We start from the raw sequence: 14859 nt of genomic DNA on the forward strand, positions 1-14859 counted from the left end.
ATGGCATATTGGTTAGAACTAGGTAAATGGCGTGTTTTGCTATGTTTTTGTGTGTTTGAATAAGTTTATTGAATGATTAATGGTATATTTGTTGTATAAGATACCATAATGTTTATAAGGTTGTGTTTTAAGGTGATATATGTGTATGTATGTATCCTTAAAAGTGGTATGTGATTTGAGCATGAATTGAACTTTTAAATTTATAATTTGGTCATTTTTCATGCTCAAACTTAACTCTTTGTATCTTAAGGCTTGGTTTAAGCCCTTTTTGGGCACGTATACATGATCATTGATTGAATATATATATTAATGATTGTTTTTAATTGTATTTCAAATTGAATTAGCAAGTGTTTATCATGTTGTTTACCGTAGCATCTCGTAACCCTAATTTGGCAATGGAGATGGGTGAGGGGTGTTACATTTTCTGGTATGAAAGCTACGATTTAGTTTGTTCTCGGGCTGAACGTAGTGTGTCTAGAGTCAAGAAGTTACATGCTACATAAACCTACGATAGTGTGATATTATTTGATCTGATCTACCATCATTTTCTTATAGATTTAAAGAATGTTGGTAGATTCTGATTGTGCTGAGATTAATGAAGTAAATAGTAATGTCCCGGCTTCTGAGTAGGAAGTAAGTCATAGTCTACCAATTCTGCAATTGTCTGAAAGTGAAGTAAAAAATGTCTTTTTTGGCCTAATGGGCCAGTGGATCTCGGAGTTCATGTGAGCCAATCCTACAGCTCAGCAACCTCTACCCCCTATTGTGCCTCATGTGGCACCCCATGTCGTCAAATGACAGAAATGATTTGGCGGCCTCCTATCGATAAAATAATAAAGTGTAGTGCTGGAGAGTTCAGAGGTAAAACCGATGATGATCTAGCTAGGGCTGAGTACTGGCTTAAAAATATTCAATGAGTTTTCGACAAAATGGCATGTTCCCTTGATGATTATCTTAAATGTGTCATGTCTTTTCTTAAAGATGAGGCTTATAACTGATGGTCGACATTAACAGTAGTGGTATCGAGGGACAGAGTAAACTAGGATTTCTTCAGATCCGAGGTCAGAAAGAAATATGTCAGTAAATGATACTTGGACTGGAAAAAGAAATAATCGCTTGAATTGAAACAGGAAGTAAATCCGTAGCTGAATACAAGTGAGAATTTTTGAAGCTTAGTAAATATTCTCAGGAAATGGCGTCAACTGAAGAAGAAATTTGCATTCATTTTGAATATGGGTTAAATGATGAAATTAAAATATTGGTTGGTGCGATGGAACTGCGAGAGTTTGTGGTGTTATCAATTCGGGCACAGAAGATGGAAGAAATTTGTAATAATAAGAAACAGAATGAAAGAAAAGCTAGGGATTCTAGTAAAAGGAGTTTCTCTAGACCTTTTTTTGCTTCCCCGTCAAAGAAATCAAAGGAAGTTTTTAGTTGTTTCACTTTACAGGTTTTTGGGTAGAAACAAATCAAGACAACATGATTCGAGATCTCGTGATATACCTACTAATAGTGTGGATAGTGTCCGTAATGCTCTAAGACTTGTGTGTGAACATTGTGGAAAACTACATGCTGGTGAATGTAGAACCAAGTTAGGTGCTTGTTTCATATGTGGATCAACAAATCATTTTCTACGAATTGTCTAAGAAAAGTGGGGAACATTGATGAGCGGAGTGTTTAATAGTTGTCTACGCTGTAGAAAGGTAGACGTCCTGGTCAAAGCAGTAATATTGGAGCTAATTGAAATGAAGTAAAATTTTTGAAATGAAGTGATTTCATTTCGAAGCTTGGCTGTCAAAGATGGAGGAAATTATTTCATTAGGAAACGTTCAACCAACTCTTACCATGAAGTTACAGAACAGGACGGTAGGGAGCTAAACCATGCTCATGCTCTATCTCTTAAGGAGTATGGAAATAATCTCAGTCTTCATGCGTCCTTGGTCACCCCAACTAATCAAAGAAAACCTAAAATAAATAATCTCAATCTCAATCGCGAATCCACAAAGTTTGAATGCTTTCCACAATTCAAATCTCTTAAGAACAATGAAGAACAACCGAAATAAATTCTAAAACCTAAAAATGAAAGAAAACTTAAACTAAATTTACTAAAGAAAATCTAGGCTAAGTGAATGATCCCATAACATGTGCCAAAGGAGCCTATTTATAGATTTTAGGGGCCTCATCCTTAACCCTAGGTTAGCTGACGTCCTCGAGCTTTAAGTTTGATTGTGTAACCAAAACGCCCCTTAAATTGTGTTTTATCCCATCCAGAGTTGATGCCGCGACACACCAGGACCTGTGTTGAGACATAGTAGTCACTGTACTCCTCTTGGAATATCTACAAGGGTGTGTCGCAACACCCTTATGCTGTTTCACGACATTGAAAGCAGTCTTGAGCTTTCGTCTTTCTCCTCCCAATATTGCGACATCAAACATCCTATGTTGCGGCATAGTGACTAGTATCGGTTTATTACACCTTGTAAAAGTCTCCTTTACACTAAAAAATTGCATTAGCTCTCCCTTAGGCCTCATTCAGCCCCTAAGGTCAATAAAAGACTCAATTTGCACATTTTATTGAATATAAATAAAATTAAGAAAATTTAACTAAAACATAACGAAAATGCTCTTATTAAAGCTCCTTAAATGTGAAAACTAGTTTAATTTACTACATCAAATTACAACAAATCATGTACACAGTTGTTATTAAATAATAAGTAAGCAAAAGAGTTATCGTCTCCACAGGGACTGTATTTGTTAATCAAATAATTTCAAAATTATGAATTTACAAGTTGGTTAACTAGATGTGGATTAACCTAAATTTAGATGAGATGTAATAAAATGCAGGGTGATGGTTTAGCAGCAATTTCACAAGTTCAACAACAATAACATGAATAAGCTAGAATAATTACAACATTTGACTCAATTCATTTTTCATCATTCTTAACAATGTTTCTGAAAAATCCATGGCAACTCGATCATTCATTAACTTAGAATCTGATATAAGTTCAATCGAATCTTATACTTAAAAAAATATGCATAAATCAATGTCATAATTTAACTAAGGATTCCTTAGAATTTATGTGAAGTAATAGGGATGGATTAGGTTTGAAACAATTTAATCACAAAAACCAAAATTTATGCAAGGTAATAAGTTCTCTTAGTCTATTATGAACTTCTAATTTATTCTGATTAGGTTATAAATAAGCATGCACCTTCCGTAAGCATGCACCTTCCAATTATTGTGACTATTAATCGCCATATGGTTAGGATTGATCAACTAATTCTAAAGCATCCAAACATATTTTAATGCATAAAATACATAAAAGATTTTAATTAGAAGCATGAACAACTATGGTACATAACATCACTAACATGAATCAAATGAACTTTATCAAATTAATGTATTCTAGCAAAAAAAAAATTAAGTTATCATTGTTAATGGAAACAGATCAAAAAAATTTGCAAACATGTTGAATAACTAAGAGAAAAATTAAATAATAGGAAAGAAGAAACTCTTGATGATTTATACGATTCTCCGAAGACTGATCGTGGTGGCTTCCTCCAACTTTGTGATTACTCCTCAATGTGGCTGGCCAAGAGAGATTTTATCAAGGAAAATGCAAGCTAAAAGGATGAGGAGAAATAGAGGGTGTATGCATGGAAGAGATGGGAGAAAGATGAGAGGAATGTGCTTTGAGGGATGATTTGAAATGGGAAATGAAAGGTGTTGTTTACAGTAGAGGAATGGCTAGGGAGTTTGTTAAAAATTGCATAGATATCCCTTGAATTTCTCCCTTTCTTGACCGGCCATGAATTGTGGAGGAAAAGGTTCATGGTTGGTTGATTCATGCATGATTTCATGCATGAATCATGCAAGGGGTTGGACGGTTTCTTGGGTATTAGTTGGGAGCTGATATCTAATATTTTCACTAGTGCAGGTACCTCCAAATTAATTATCTCAAAGCTAATTTAGGCTGCTCTTGATGCCTTATTCGAATTGGACTACTTTCCCCCTTACTTGGACGGTTTTGTAACCCACATAATTATCAGACTTGCTCGTCTCAATAAGACAACTTTCAACTGGATCAAATTGACTTCTCTCGACTCAAATTATTGCCTTTGTTGTCCAATTGAGGTGGAGTATAACTCATGTCCATGTATGATTTAAATAAGCTCCTATAGTTATGAATTTAATGGTCTCACTACAACAATTAAAACACATAAATTACTATGTAACATAGGATAGTTAAATTATGAGAAATTTAATACATAAATTCATAAAATTGCATGCTTTACTAAATTTATGCCCATTGTCTCAATATGAACAAAAATCACCCAATTAAATATCCAAATAGTCAGGATTAACATATATTGTAAGTGAAAAGGTGATATAAATAGCTATAAAAAATCTATATAATTTAGAGTTTATACACCCCCAAACTTAATCCATTGCTCGTCTCGAGTAATGTTTCACGCAAACCAAAAGTTCAGGGCAATCTTGTGCAAAATTTACATCGGATAAAATTTTCACATAATCATGCTACAACAAATTTTATGCTCACAAACTCTTCTTGCTGATAAGTTGCTTATATGCAATGTATAATTTCAAATTTCCATATCAAGTAAAAGAAGATGTTAGCAATAATCATAATTCGTATGTTTTTCAAAGTAATACATAAATCTTACCATTTAATTATTCTTCCTTATTGTTTATTTAGCAAAGCAATCTTAAGGTTTAATAGTGGTCTTCATATGTTTAAATTAGTAATTTCTCTCCACTAATGTAGTTGACATAATGATCGAAATCAATAGGTCTTTCATAGGGTTGTAATGGGGCTAGGCTCAAGGTAAGGATTAAGAGCAGTGATTTTTAGGCTCAAATAACCTTAAACTTGCCTTGGACCTTGCGCATCACAATTCACCTTTCTCCTTATGGTTAACACCCCCGAACTTAATTTTGAAGCTCATATTTCTCATCACATGATCATACATTTCATCATACATCATTTGATCAATTTTTTCAACATTTGATTTTTTTAGTCACATTGAATACCTTCTTTTGACTTCTCCCCAAAATTTTTTCATGAAAGCAAGTAGATTTTGATGCAAAAATTACGATAAAATTAATGAAAAGATAGTAAATTGGCTTATGATGTAAGTAGATAAAATAAATACACCATATAGCTCAAATTAAGGTTTTAGGGGTTAATTTTGATTACGGTAAGCTTGAAAGGCTCAACCGGTCCAAACAAAATGTGCCTATGTCATTTTAAAATTCTTATATCTCGTAGGTTTCGCCTCAAGAAAGTTACTAAACCAATTCTAAAGAGTTAAACCTTTATACATGTCTAATTCAAAGAGAAAAAAAGTCATGGCAAAATTTCGCATAGAACTTATAAAACATAACTAAATCAAAAAAAACTTGAACAAAAATTAGCAATTATGATTTCATATGGGCTAACTTATAAACTAAAATTTTCTCTGAGCACTTATTTATTTTAGCATACTTATGTGTGAAATTTGAAAAAAAAAAATATAAACATACAAGATTGGCCCTTACCCACCTTTACAAAAAATGTTCTCATTGCAAAGTAACAAAGTAGTGAATAAAAACTGTACACCAGGTAGGACTCAAAAAAGAGATGTCAGTCATAAAGATTGCTTAAGTACAAAGTGTTTCTTGAAAAATCCAATCCTTAGACGTGTACATTCACATTCCTACACTATTATGTTCTTTACTAGAGAACAATATTAATGGAAGAGCATTGTCTGTGTTTATTCATGAATTGCAATTTATTTAACTTTATTATGCACAAAATGTAAAATAGCAAGAAAGAGAGAAAAAAGACAAAAAATATAAAATATAAAATAACGATAGGGAAATGTTAAGAGAAATCCCTCATTTTATTTAAAATTATCACTAAATGAGAAAGCGTCAAAGGGCCATCTGTCTTACCAACCGTACTCATCTAGGAAGTTATCATATTGTTTCCCAACAAATTTTTCTAACATTTGATTTGGGAAAGAAAACCAGAAATGATCTTTTCTGGTGGCTTTGTTTAACTTCCTGTAATACATGGAAATCCTCTAACTTGTAACTCGAATATCTACAATAATCTACACAATACCCTTTTTGTGCCTTTCCAATACTACAAGTGACTCCTCTTCTTGGTTCCTGATGAACTCAACTGAAATCATGATAGGTGAAGTAGAAGATAGACCTAAATAATCATATTTCAAATGAGGATTGAAAATCTTATGTTCGAATTTAGCTAGCTCTTTAATCAGCACTTTTGGTTGTGTGTACTCCCGAGATGATAACTCTAATGATTCGAGTGGATCTTCCTAAGTGAATCCCTTCAAATTTGCTTCTAGAAAAGCCAAACGTCCATTGTCTTTATCATCACTTGGTTGATCCACTAGTAGAATACATTCTAATGGGTCGTCTAGAGAACTGAGTTCCAATTTTGTAGAAGCCGGTGATTCTATCTTAGAGATAGAAAAGTAATCTTCAACTACTTTTGAGGATTTCATAGCATTGAAGTCTTTAGAATTCACCTTATCATTCAAAATTTCTTTAAATTGAGTATCCTACTGTTGCTTGAGCGTTTTTGGGTAAGGAGGTGGTAGAACCTTGGCTTGAATTGGACAGTCCTTATGGGTAATGTTTATTCATCTCACGAAGGTGTTAGCTTATCAAAATTAACTAGTTTATGGTTTACCATATCATATTTTGCAAGATTTGGCTTTTAAGGAGAAGGATTTTCAACTCTTGGTTGAACTTCCTCCTTGTCAGTAGGCCCATCTTTGACCTAAGCTACCTTAGGCTCTAACATATTCCCACTCCGTATGTGAAAACTTTGCTATATTCTTTACTCGAAAATCTTTAAATTTTGATATTTCAAGGCAAAACTCATTGCAGTCTATTTCAGGGTTTAGAGGGTACTTGACCCACTTGATTCTCTAAATTCCTCAACGTTGCTGCTTGGCCTTGGATCAGTGTATCATTCTTCACAATGTATGCTTTTAACAAGTTCTCCAAACCATTGTAAGATTCAGCTTGCGGTGGTCTTTGAACTTGTTGAGTAAACTTTGGTGGTTGATTCAGTAGACAGACCTATTGGAGAATATGTAGTGCTAATCTTGGATGATTTGAATCCAGGGATTTTCAGGCTACATATTCAAGCTCAATATTTTGAGTTGAAACCAATGATGTTTCAAATGCTACAAACAGTAGGACAGTTCAGTGGATTACCTACTAAAGATCTGAGGCTATATTTAAGACTCTTTTTGGAGGTCTATGATTCATTCATGCAGCAGGCTGTACCTGAATATGGTCTCAGACTCAAGCTATTTTCTTACTCATTGCGAGATCAAGCTAGAGCATTGTTGAATAATTTTTCGTCAGGAATGGTGGCATCTTGCAATGATCTTTGTCAAAGGTTTTTGTTGCGATATAACCCTCCAAACATAAATGTCAAATTGAAGAACTATATTACATCTTTTTGGCAATCTGACAATAAGACATTGTATGAAGCTTGGGAATGATTCAAGGAATTGATCAGAAAATTCTCGATGCATGGTTTCCAACATTGGACACAAATGGAAATTTTTTATAATGGTATGAATGCACATACACAAATGGTAGTTGATGCATCTGCCAATGGGACTTTGCTAGATAAATCATATAATGAGGCATATGAGATTCTGGAACGGATAGCTAACAATGATTATCAATATTTGACTACAAGAGTGGATACTTGTAGAAGAGTTGTTGGAGCTATGGAGCTTGATGCGATCACTTTATTAACAACTCAGGTGTCATCCCTAACTAATATGATTAAAACATTGAAGAGACCAACTGTAGTGCAGGAAATAAAAGTAGCAAAATTAACATGTGTTTATTGTGGGGAAGATCATGTTTTTGATGAATGCCCATTGAACTCAGCTTCAGTATCTTACATTGGAAATTTCAATCGAAACAATAACCCATATTCCCATAGAAGGAACATCCTAATTTTAGTTTGAGTAATCAAGGAGTGGGGAATTCCAGTAATGCTGTTCGATAGAATGTCACAAGTGCACCACCTGGATACAGTCAACCTATGCCACGGAAAAAAGGTTTAGCAAAGTTCATCATCATCTTCATCTATGGAAGATCTATAATGGAATACATGGTCAAGAATGATGCTATAATATCGAATGGCTTGTTGCTGGAATAATCTATCCTATTTTTGTTAGTTCGTGGGTGAGCCCTGCTCAATTTGTACCTAAGATAGGGGGTGTTACTGTGGTTAGCAATGATAACAACGAACTTATTCTAAATCATACTATCACATGATGGAGAGTTTCGAAAGCCCAACAAAGCAACCAAGAAGGACCATTTTCCTTGGCATTCATCGATCAAATGTTATATAGATTAGCGGAAAAGCTTTTTATTGTTTTTTGGATGGTAATTCCAGGTATAACCAGATTGCCATAGCTCCTATTGACCAAGAAAAGACTACATTCACATGTCCTTTTGGGGGTGTGGAAACACGAAAATATATAGAATTTTTCATGCCTTTTTTAACTTAAATTCATGTAGTTTCATAGTAATTCTTGTAAAAAAAATATAATATAATTATAAAATAATTAAATTGTACTTAAATTATTAATATATTGAATTTTAATTAATTTTATAATAAATTTTCATAAATTTTGATTTATTTTCGACAAATTTGCACAAAGGGTTAAAATTGATTTGATAGACACTACTAGAAGCATAAAATCGGGAAGCAATTTTTGAAGCATTGAGGTGAATTAATTTTTTAGCCTAAAATGATCCAAATTATGAATATTAATATATAATATAATTAATTTTAATTTTTATCCAATTTATTTTAGGACTAAATAATTATTATTAGTTGTATTGTGGAGAGGTGGCCCAGTTGTGCTAATACAAGAGACTGATCCAACCAAGCAATCGGACTGCCCAAAATCATCTGACATGCTGATCCAATCAATTCAAATTAGTTGATTTATTTACTTGCAAATCAGCCCTTGAAGTCTCGTTGAAATCGCATTCAAACCCCTCCACTATCTGTGCTTTTAAAGATTTGCCCCAAGCTAAATTTACAAAGTTTGAAACATTAAAAATTTGCCACATGGCTGCTGATTTTTTGCTATTTTTAGCAGCCAATCCCACATATAAATACCCCCTTTCACCTATTCATTCAACACATCTTTCATTCCATACCTGTCTCTCCCTTTCACTCACTTTCTTTTCTTTGTTTCTCATTTTTTTCATTTATATTTCCTTGTTGATTTCCCTGTTGGAAAGGAGCCCTTCAACCACCTTTGGTAGCAATATTCAAGTGCTTATAGAAGCTACAGAACAAAAAGAAGGAGCAAAGAAGGAGAGGAGCAAACTAGTCTAGCTTCGGAGAAACACGGGATTTGATTCTAGTTTCTTATCCTTTAACTTTTATTGTTGTTGTTATGAACATGTCTATGAATATTTGTTATGTTGTTATTCTAAATTTAATTAACATGACTTAAATTTAATTCGTGTTAGGTTGATTGCATTTCGTCTACTTTTATTATTGTTGTATTTCGTGCTTCTGTCCAAGTTGAAGAATCACAAAACAAATTCCATTGTGAAAAAGTCAAAGTGAGATACGATAGCATCTTTAAAAATCACCAAATGCTCCATGAAAAAAAACTTTACACTGAAAGAAAGAAACTTTATCAATTTCATGGCGTGCATTTGAAAAATTGTTAAAGCTCTCAGTTGGGAGTTGTTTTGTGAGAAAAGACCTAGTGCAGATGAAGAGTTAGTTTGTGAATTTTATGTGAAATTGACCTCAAGCAAATTAACAGAAGTTTCTTTGACTTACCTGATTTTGAAGAAAATGAATATTCTTCCTTGATGAGAAATATTGAGGCCAAAAAACTACAAGAAATTCTCGAGGAATTTACAGTTCTGGGTTCTAAGTGGACTGTGTCAAAGCATGGAACTCAAACTTGTCGTAAAGAATATTTGACACCACTAGCGAATGTATGGTTCTATTTCATTCAGTTCAGCCTTATGCCTATTTCACATGGAACCACAATTTCATCAGAGTGAATGGTCTTTTTATACTCAATTTTAACGACAAAGACCATTAATGTTGAAAAAATCATTCTGAGAGAAATGCAAAATTGTGCCGCTAGACATTCTGGCCCAGCTTACTTTCTTTTTACGATAACAATTTTGTGCTTGAAAGCTAAAATTCTTACAAACATAAAGAAGAAAGGTTATAGCCAGGGCACAATCATAGATTGGGACCCCTACTGAATAACCGGAGATTCTGTTCTGCAGCAACGAGTTGAATTGAGCGAGGATCCCAAAGAAAAAGAAGAAGATACCACAGAGATCGAACCAATAACCGAACCTGACATGGCAACCTCAACATTAAGAACTCAATTGCCTCGCCTAGATCTTCGTGATGAGCTGTCAAAGTTGATGGACATAGTGCAACAAATACAGTGGCAGCAACAAGCTTACTGGATATATTCAAAAATACGAAATGACTCAATGAGAAGTGCTCTTACAAAAATATTTAATGACTCGTTTATTTTTGTGCATGAGTTTCAAGATTTTATATTTGAACCATGGAGTCTAATATTGAAGAGGCGACGAAGTGATTCATGAAAAAACAAAAAGGATGGAGCAAAAGATGATTTAGATTTTGAGGGATCTACAAACAAATAAAAATGGGGGATCTTTACTTTATATTCTTTTCTTTCTTAGGATACTTAAATTTTTTAGGATTCAGTTTTATTAGGATTTTTATTTCTTGCATAATAATATAAGAGGTGGAAATCATGAATAAAAATGAACATGTTGCAAAATAAGAAGTGTGACAATAGATATGTACATGTCTAGGATTGGATCTAGAGAAAGCTTGCTACTTAAGCAGTCAAATTGACTCACCTCCTCTTTTCTAAAATCCTACGTGGTGTATAGTATCTATTCACTTCCAACAATGAGAACATTGTTCATCTTAAGTAGGGGGACTGAAAAATTGAAATTATTTCCTCTTAGAATAAATTTTTCTTTTAATTATGGTTAGGTTATATTTTCTTCAAAAACTTGAAATTTTGTTAATTATGCTAAACTTCAGTATAAATAAAGTTATATTATTTCAATAATTGTTATGTTAGCTGAATTATAACATAAATGTACTCTTAATAAAGTATGTAAATCATACCATAACATTTTTAGTCCCTTAGGAAAGCTAGGCATGCTTGAAAGTTTAAGTCTCTAGAATTGACTCAATAATTTCTTGAGGGGAAATCCTAGGTGTCGAAACCATTTTTTATTTTTTTTAAAAAAAACAAAAATTAGTTTTCGATAAAGATTGGAAAAATTGGGAGTCGCCACCAATCTTTTATTAAGGTGTGATTGGGTCACCTAAAAACGACTTTAGTCTACGAATTTTAGAAAAATGGGTCCGGGAGTCGGTTATGTATGAGGAAGGATTAGCACCCTCATTTCGCCCAAAAATTGGTACCTAGTTTAGTTAATTAATATCTTAGTGTCGAAAATTTGAAAAATATAATCCTTAGCAAAAACTCTTAAACGTTACGCATTAAGACCCTTATCATTTCAGAGAAAGAAAATGATACACCCAATGCGTTAGGGCACGACATTCTAATTTCCCAAAAAAAGAATTAGGCCAGAATTCTCATGTAATAAAAATTTAGAAGAATATCCATTTATTCAAGATTTAAGAACTCGCAGCCCAATACCTTAGGGCACAATTCCTCTAAAATCCCAAACTCGGAATATTTCCTTTATTTATTTTTTAAAAAAAATTTATTTCGAGATATCAATGCGTCACATCCAATACGTTAGGACACAACGTGTTGAATTCCCAATAATGAGTTCTTATTTTTTTGATGAAAGAGAAATGCTCGATTGTTAGATTTAACGAAGAAAATCGGAACCCAATACGTTAGGGCTCAATTTCCTTGAAAATCCTAAATACGAGCATTATCTCAATTTTGAAAATTTTCTATTTTTAAATTTGAGTAAAAGATGATGTAACGTTATATTATATGTGCAAATATCGTGATAACAAATACAATAGCAATAAATACAATGATAATAATTTTAACGATGGCATAGAAATAATATGAACAAATAAATAAATGGAACTAAAAAACAATAATCCATGACATGCCAAAATGCCAAATGAATAAATAAATGAATTTAAATACAATTAAATAGAAAATGAAGAAAGCGACCAAAATAAATAAAGAATCGAAGGTATATAATATACACGTTGAAATTATGAAGCTTAAAAATATACATATGATTTACATATAAAATATATATAATATTTATATTATCAAAATAAGTAAAATATGTGTATATATATAAATATGAGAAAAATATTAGTTTGAAAAAAATATATATAAATATGTGCAAAAATATATATGTATATGGATTTTTTTAAAAAAAAATTACATATGAAAATTGTGAAAAATATATAAAAGCTATTAAAATTAATTAATCTTAAAAAAGACTAAATTGAACTGCAAATAAAAAAAACTGGGGAAATCCGTAAATAAATAAAGTCTGGAGGACTAAATTAAACGCGCGAATTACATAGAGGGGCTGGAAGGGAAATTTTCCCTTCTCCTCTAAAACGACACCGTTCAAAAGGGTTAAATTGAAATTTAAAATAAATTAAAGGACGAATTTTAAAAAACAAAAAAACCTAATTGGAAATATATTAAAAGGCGGAGGGCCAAAAGCGCAATTTGCCCCTCCGCATGAAAAACACGCGGATCCTAGGCTGGGTCGAGTCGGATTCAGGTTAACCTAGGTTCAAAACGACACAGTTTTGAAGGGTTATTTAAGCCACTTACCCTTCCCAAAATTTCATTTTAAGCCTCATTTTAAAAAAAAACCTACAAAAAAGCTCTCCCCTCTACCCAGAAGTCCAACCTAGGTCCGGTCATGGGCCAGTCACCGGCCACCGCCCTGGCCGCGGATCTCCAGAGCCGGCACCACCGTCTGCGGTGGCCGAAAAAAAGAAAAATTCCACAGTCGGTCTATTTGACATTTTTAAACTCCGATCTAAATTTGAAGTTTCTAGAAAACCCTCAGAAAACGCGAATGAAGCACGAAACCTTTCAGTTTTCGACCACCGATCCTCGGAGTCGGTCCTCCTACGGCATCGTCTTAAAAGCAAATAGGTTGTTTCCTTCCCTTTTTTACTTTTATGTTATTCGTTTGTAAAAAAAAGACATAACGATAAAAAATAAAAAAATATAAATATCAACCTTTTAATCGATTTTTTTCTCTCTGTATTGAACCTTTTTGTTTGCTGCAAAAATAATAGCTAGCTTTTTATTGATTTCTTCAAAATTAGTCCTTTGTTACAGTGTATTGGTGGCTTTTTTATAGCTGAATGAAGCAATTAAAAGAAGAAACAAAATATGTTTTCTTTTGATTTGTGAATCTTTGATTCTTTCTTTTTTTTGTTTTTCCTTGATGCACAGGTGAAGATCCACGGAGAGTCAGAGGGCTGCGGCGTGAGATGTTGCTGTTGCTAGGGTTCCAGAAACTGTTCTCGCCATTTGGGCTAAACTGTAATTGGGCTTCAGGTTCGGGTCATTTATTTTAGGCCTATTTCTCTATAATTGGGCTTGGGTTTTGGGCCCGTTTTGTTGTAAAAGGACCATTTATTTTTTTCATGTAAGCCGAGTAAAATTGAGGTATTACAGCTGCCCCTCTTTGCTCGTTATCGTGTAATAGAAACGGAGCAAAGACTTTAAAAATACCCAATTTTGCCCAGTCGTGTTGGACTTTGATACTCTTCTTCTTCAAGTAGCCCCATTCTCTCCTATTGCATCTTCAGAAGTATAGGCATTAGTGCTTCAATCTACTCCTCTGTAACTTTAGGGAGATGAGACTAGATGTGATCTGCTCTCTGCAAATTCAGAGAGATAAGATCTAAGGTTTTAATCCGCTCCACTGCAACTTTAGGGAGATAGGATTATCGGCTTTAATCTGCTCCACTGCAACTTCAGTGAGATAAGATTTGCCATCTTCAGTCTGCTCCACTGCAACTTCAGGGAGATAAGACTTGCTTACTTAGTCTGCTGCACTGCAACTTCAGGGAGATAAGACTAGATGCGATCTACTCTCTGCAACTTCAGAGAGATAAGATCCAAGGTTTTAATCCACTCCACTGCAACTTCAGAAAGATAGGATTATCGGCTTTAACTTGCTCCACTGCAACTTCAGGGAGATAAGATTTGCCATCTTCAGTCTGCCTCATTGCCACTTCAGGAGAATAAGACTTGATGCGATCTGCTCTCTGCAAATTCAGAGAGATAAGATCCAAGGTTTTAATCCACTCCACTGCAACTTCAGGAAGATAGGATTATCGACTTTAACCTACTCCACTGCAACTTCAGGGAGATAAGATTTGCCATCTTCAGTCTGCCTCACTGCAACTTCAAGAGGATAAGACTTGCTTTCTTAGTTTGCTACACTGCAAGTTCAGGGAGATAAGACTAGATGCGATCTGCTCTCTACAACTTCAGAGAGATAAGATCCAAGGTTTTAATCCACCCCACTGCAACTTCAAGGAGATAGGATTACTGGCTACTAATCTGTTCTCTAGGGAACATGACCTGTAAAAATCTATTCTATGAACTTAATTATGCCTAGTGATTAGGATGTTATGATTAAATTCAATGCTCCTAACTAGACATGTATGAATGACATTTGAATGAATGCAGAATATCATTTTTCAAGAATTATCATTTCTTAAAGTTTATTAGGGTTTTTATTGCTGACGCCCTCTGCTTGGCTGT

This window comes from Gossypium hirsutum, chromosome D08 (assembly GCF_007990345.1).
Source record: "Gossypium hirsutum isolate 1008001.06 chromosome D08, Gossypium_hirsutum_v2.1, whole genome shotgun sequence".
NCBI lineage: Eukaryota > Viridiplantae > Streptophyta > Magnoliopsida > Malvales > Malvaceae > Gossypium > Gossypium hirsutum.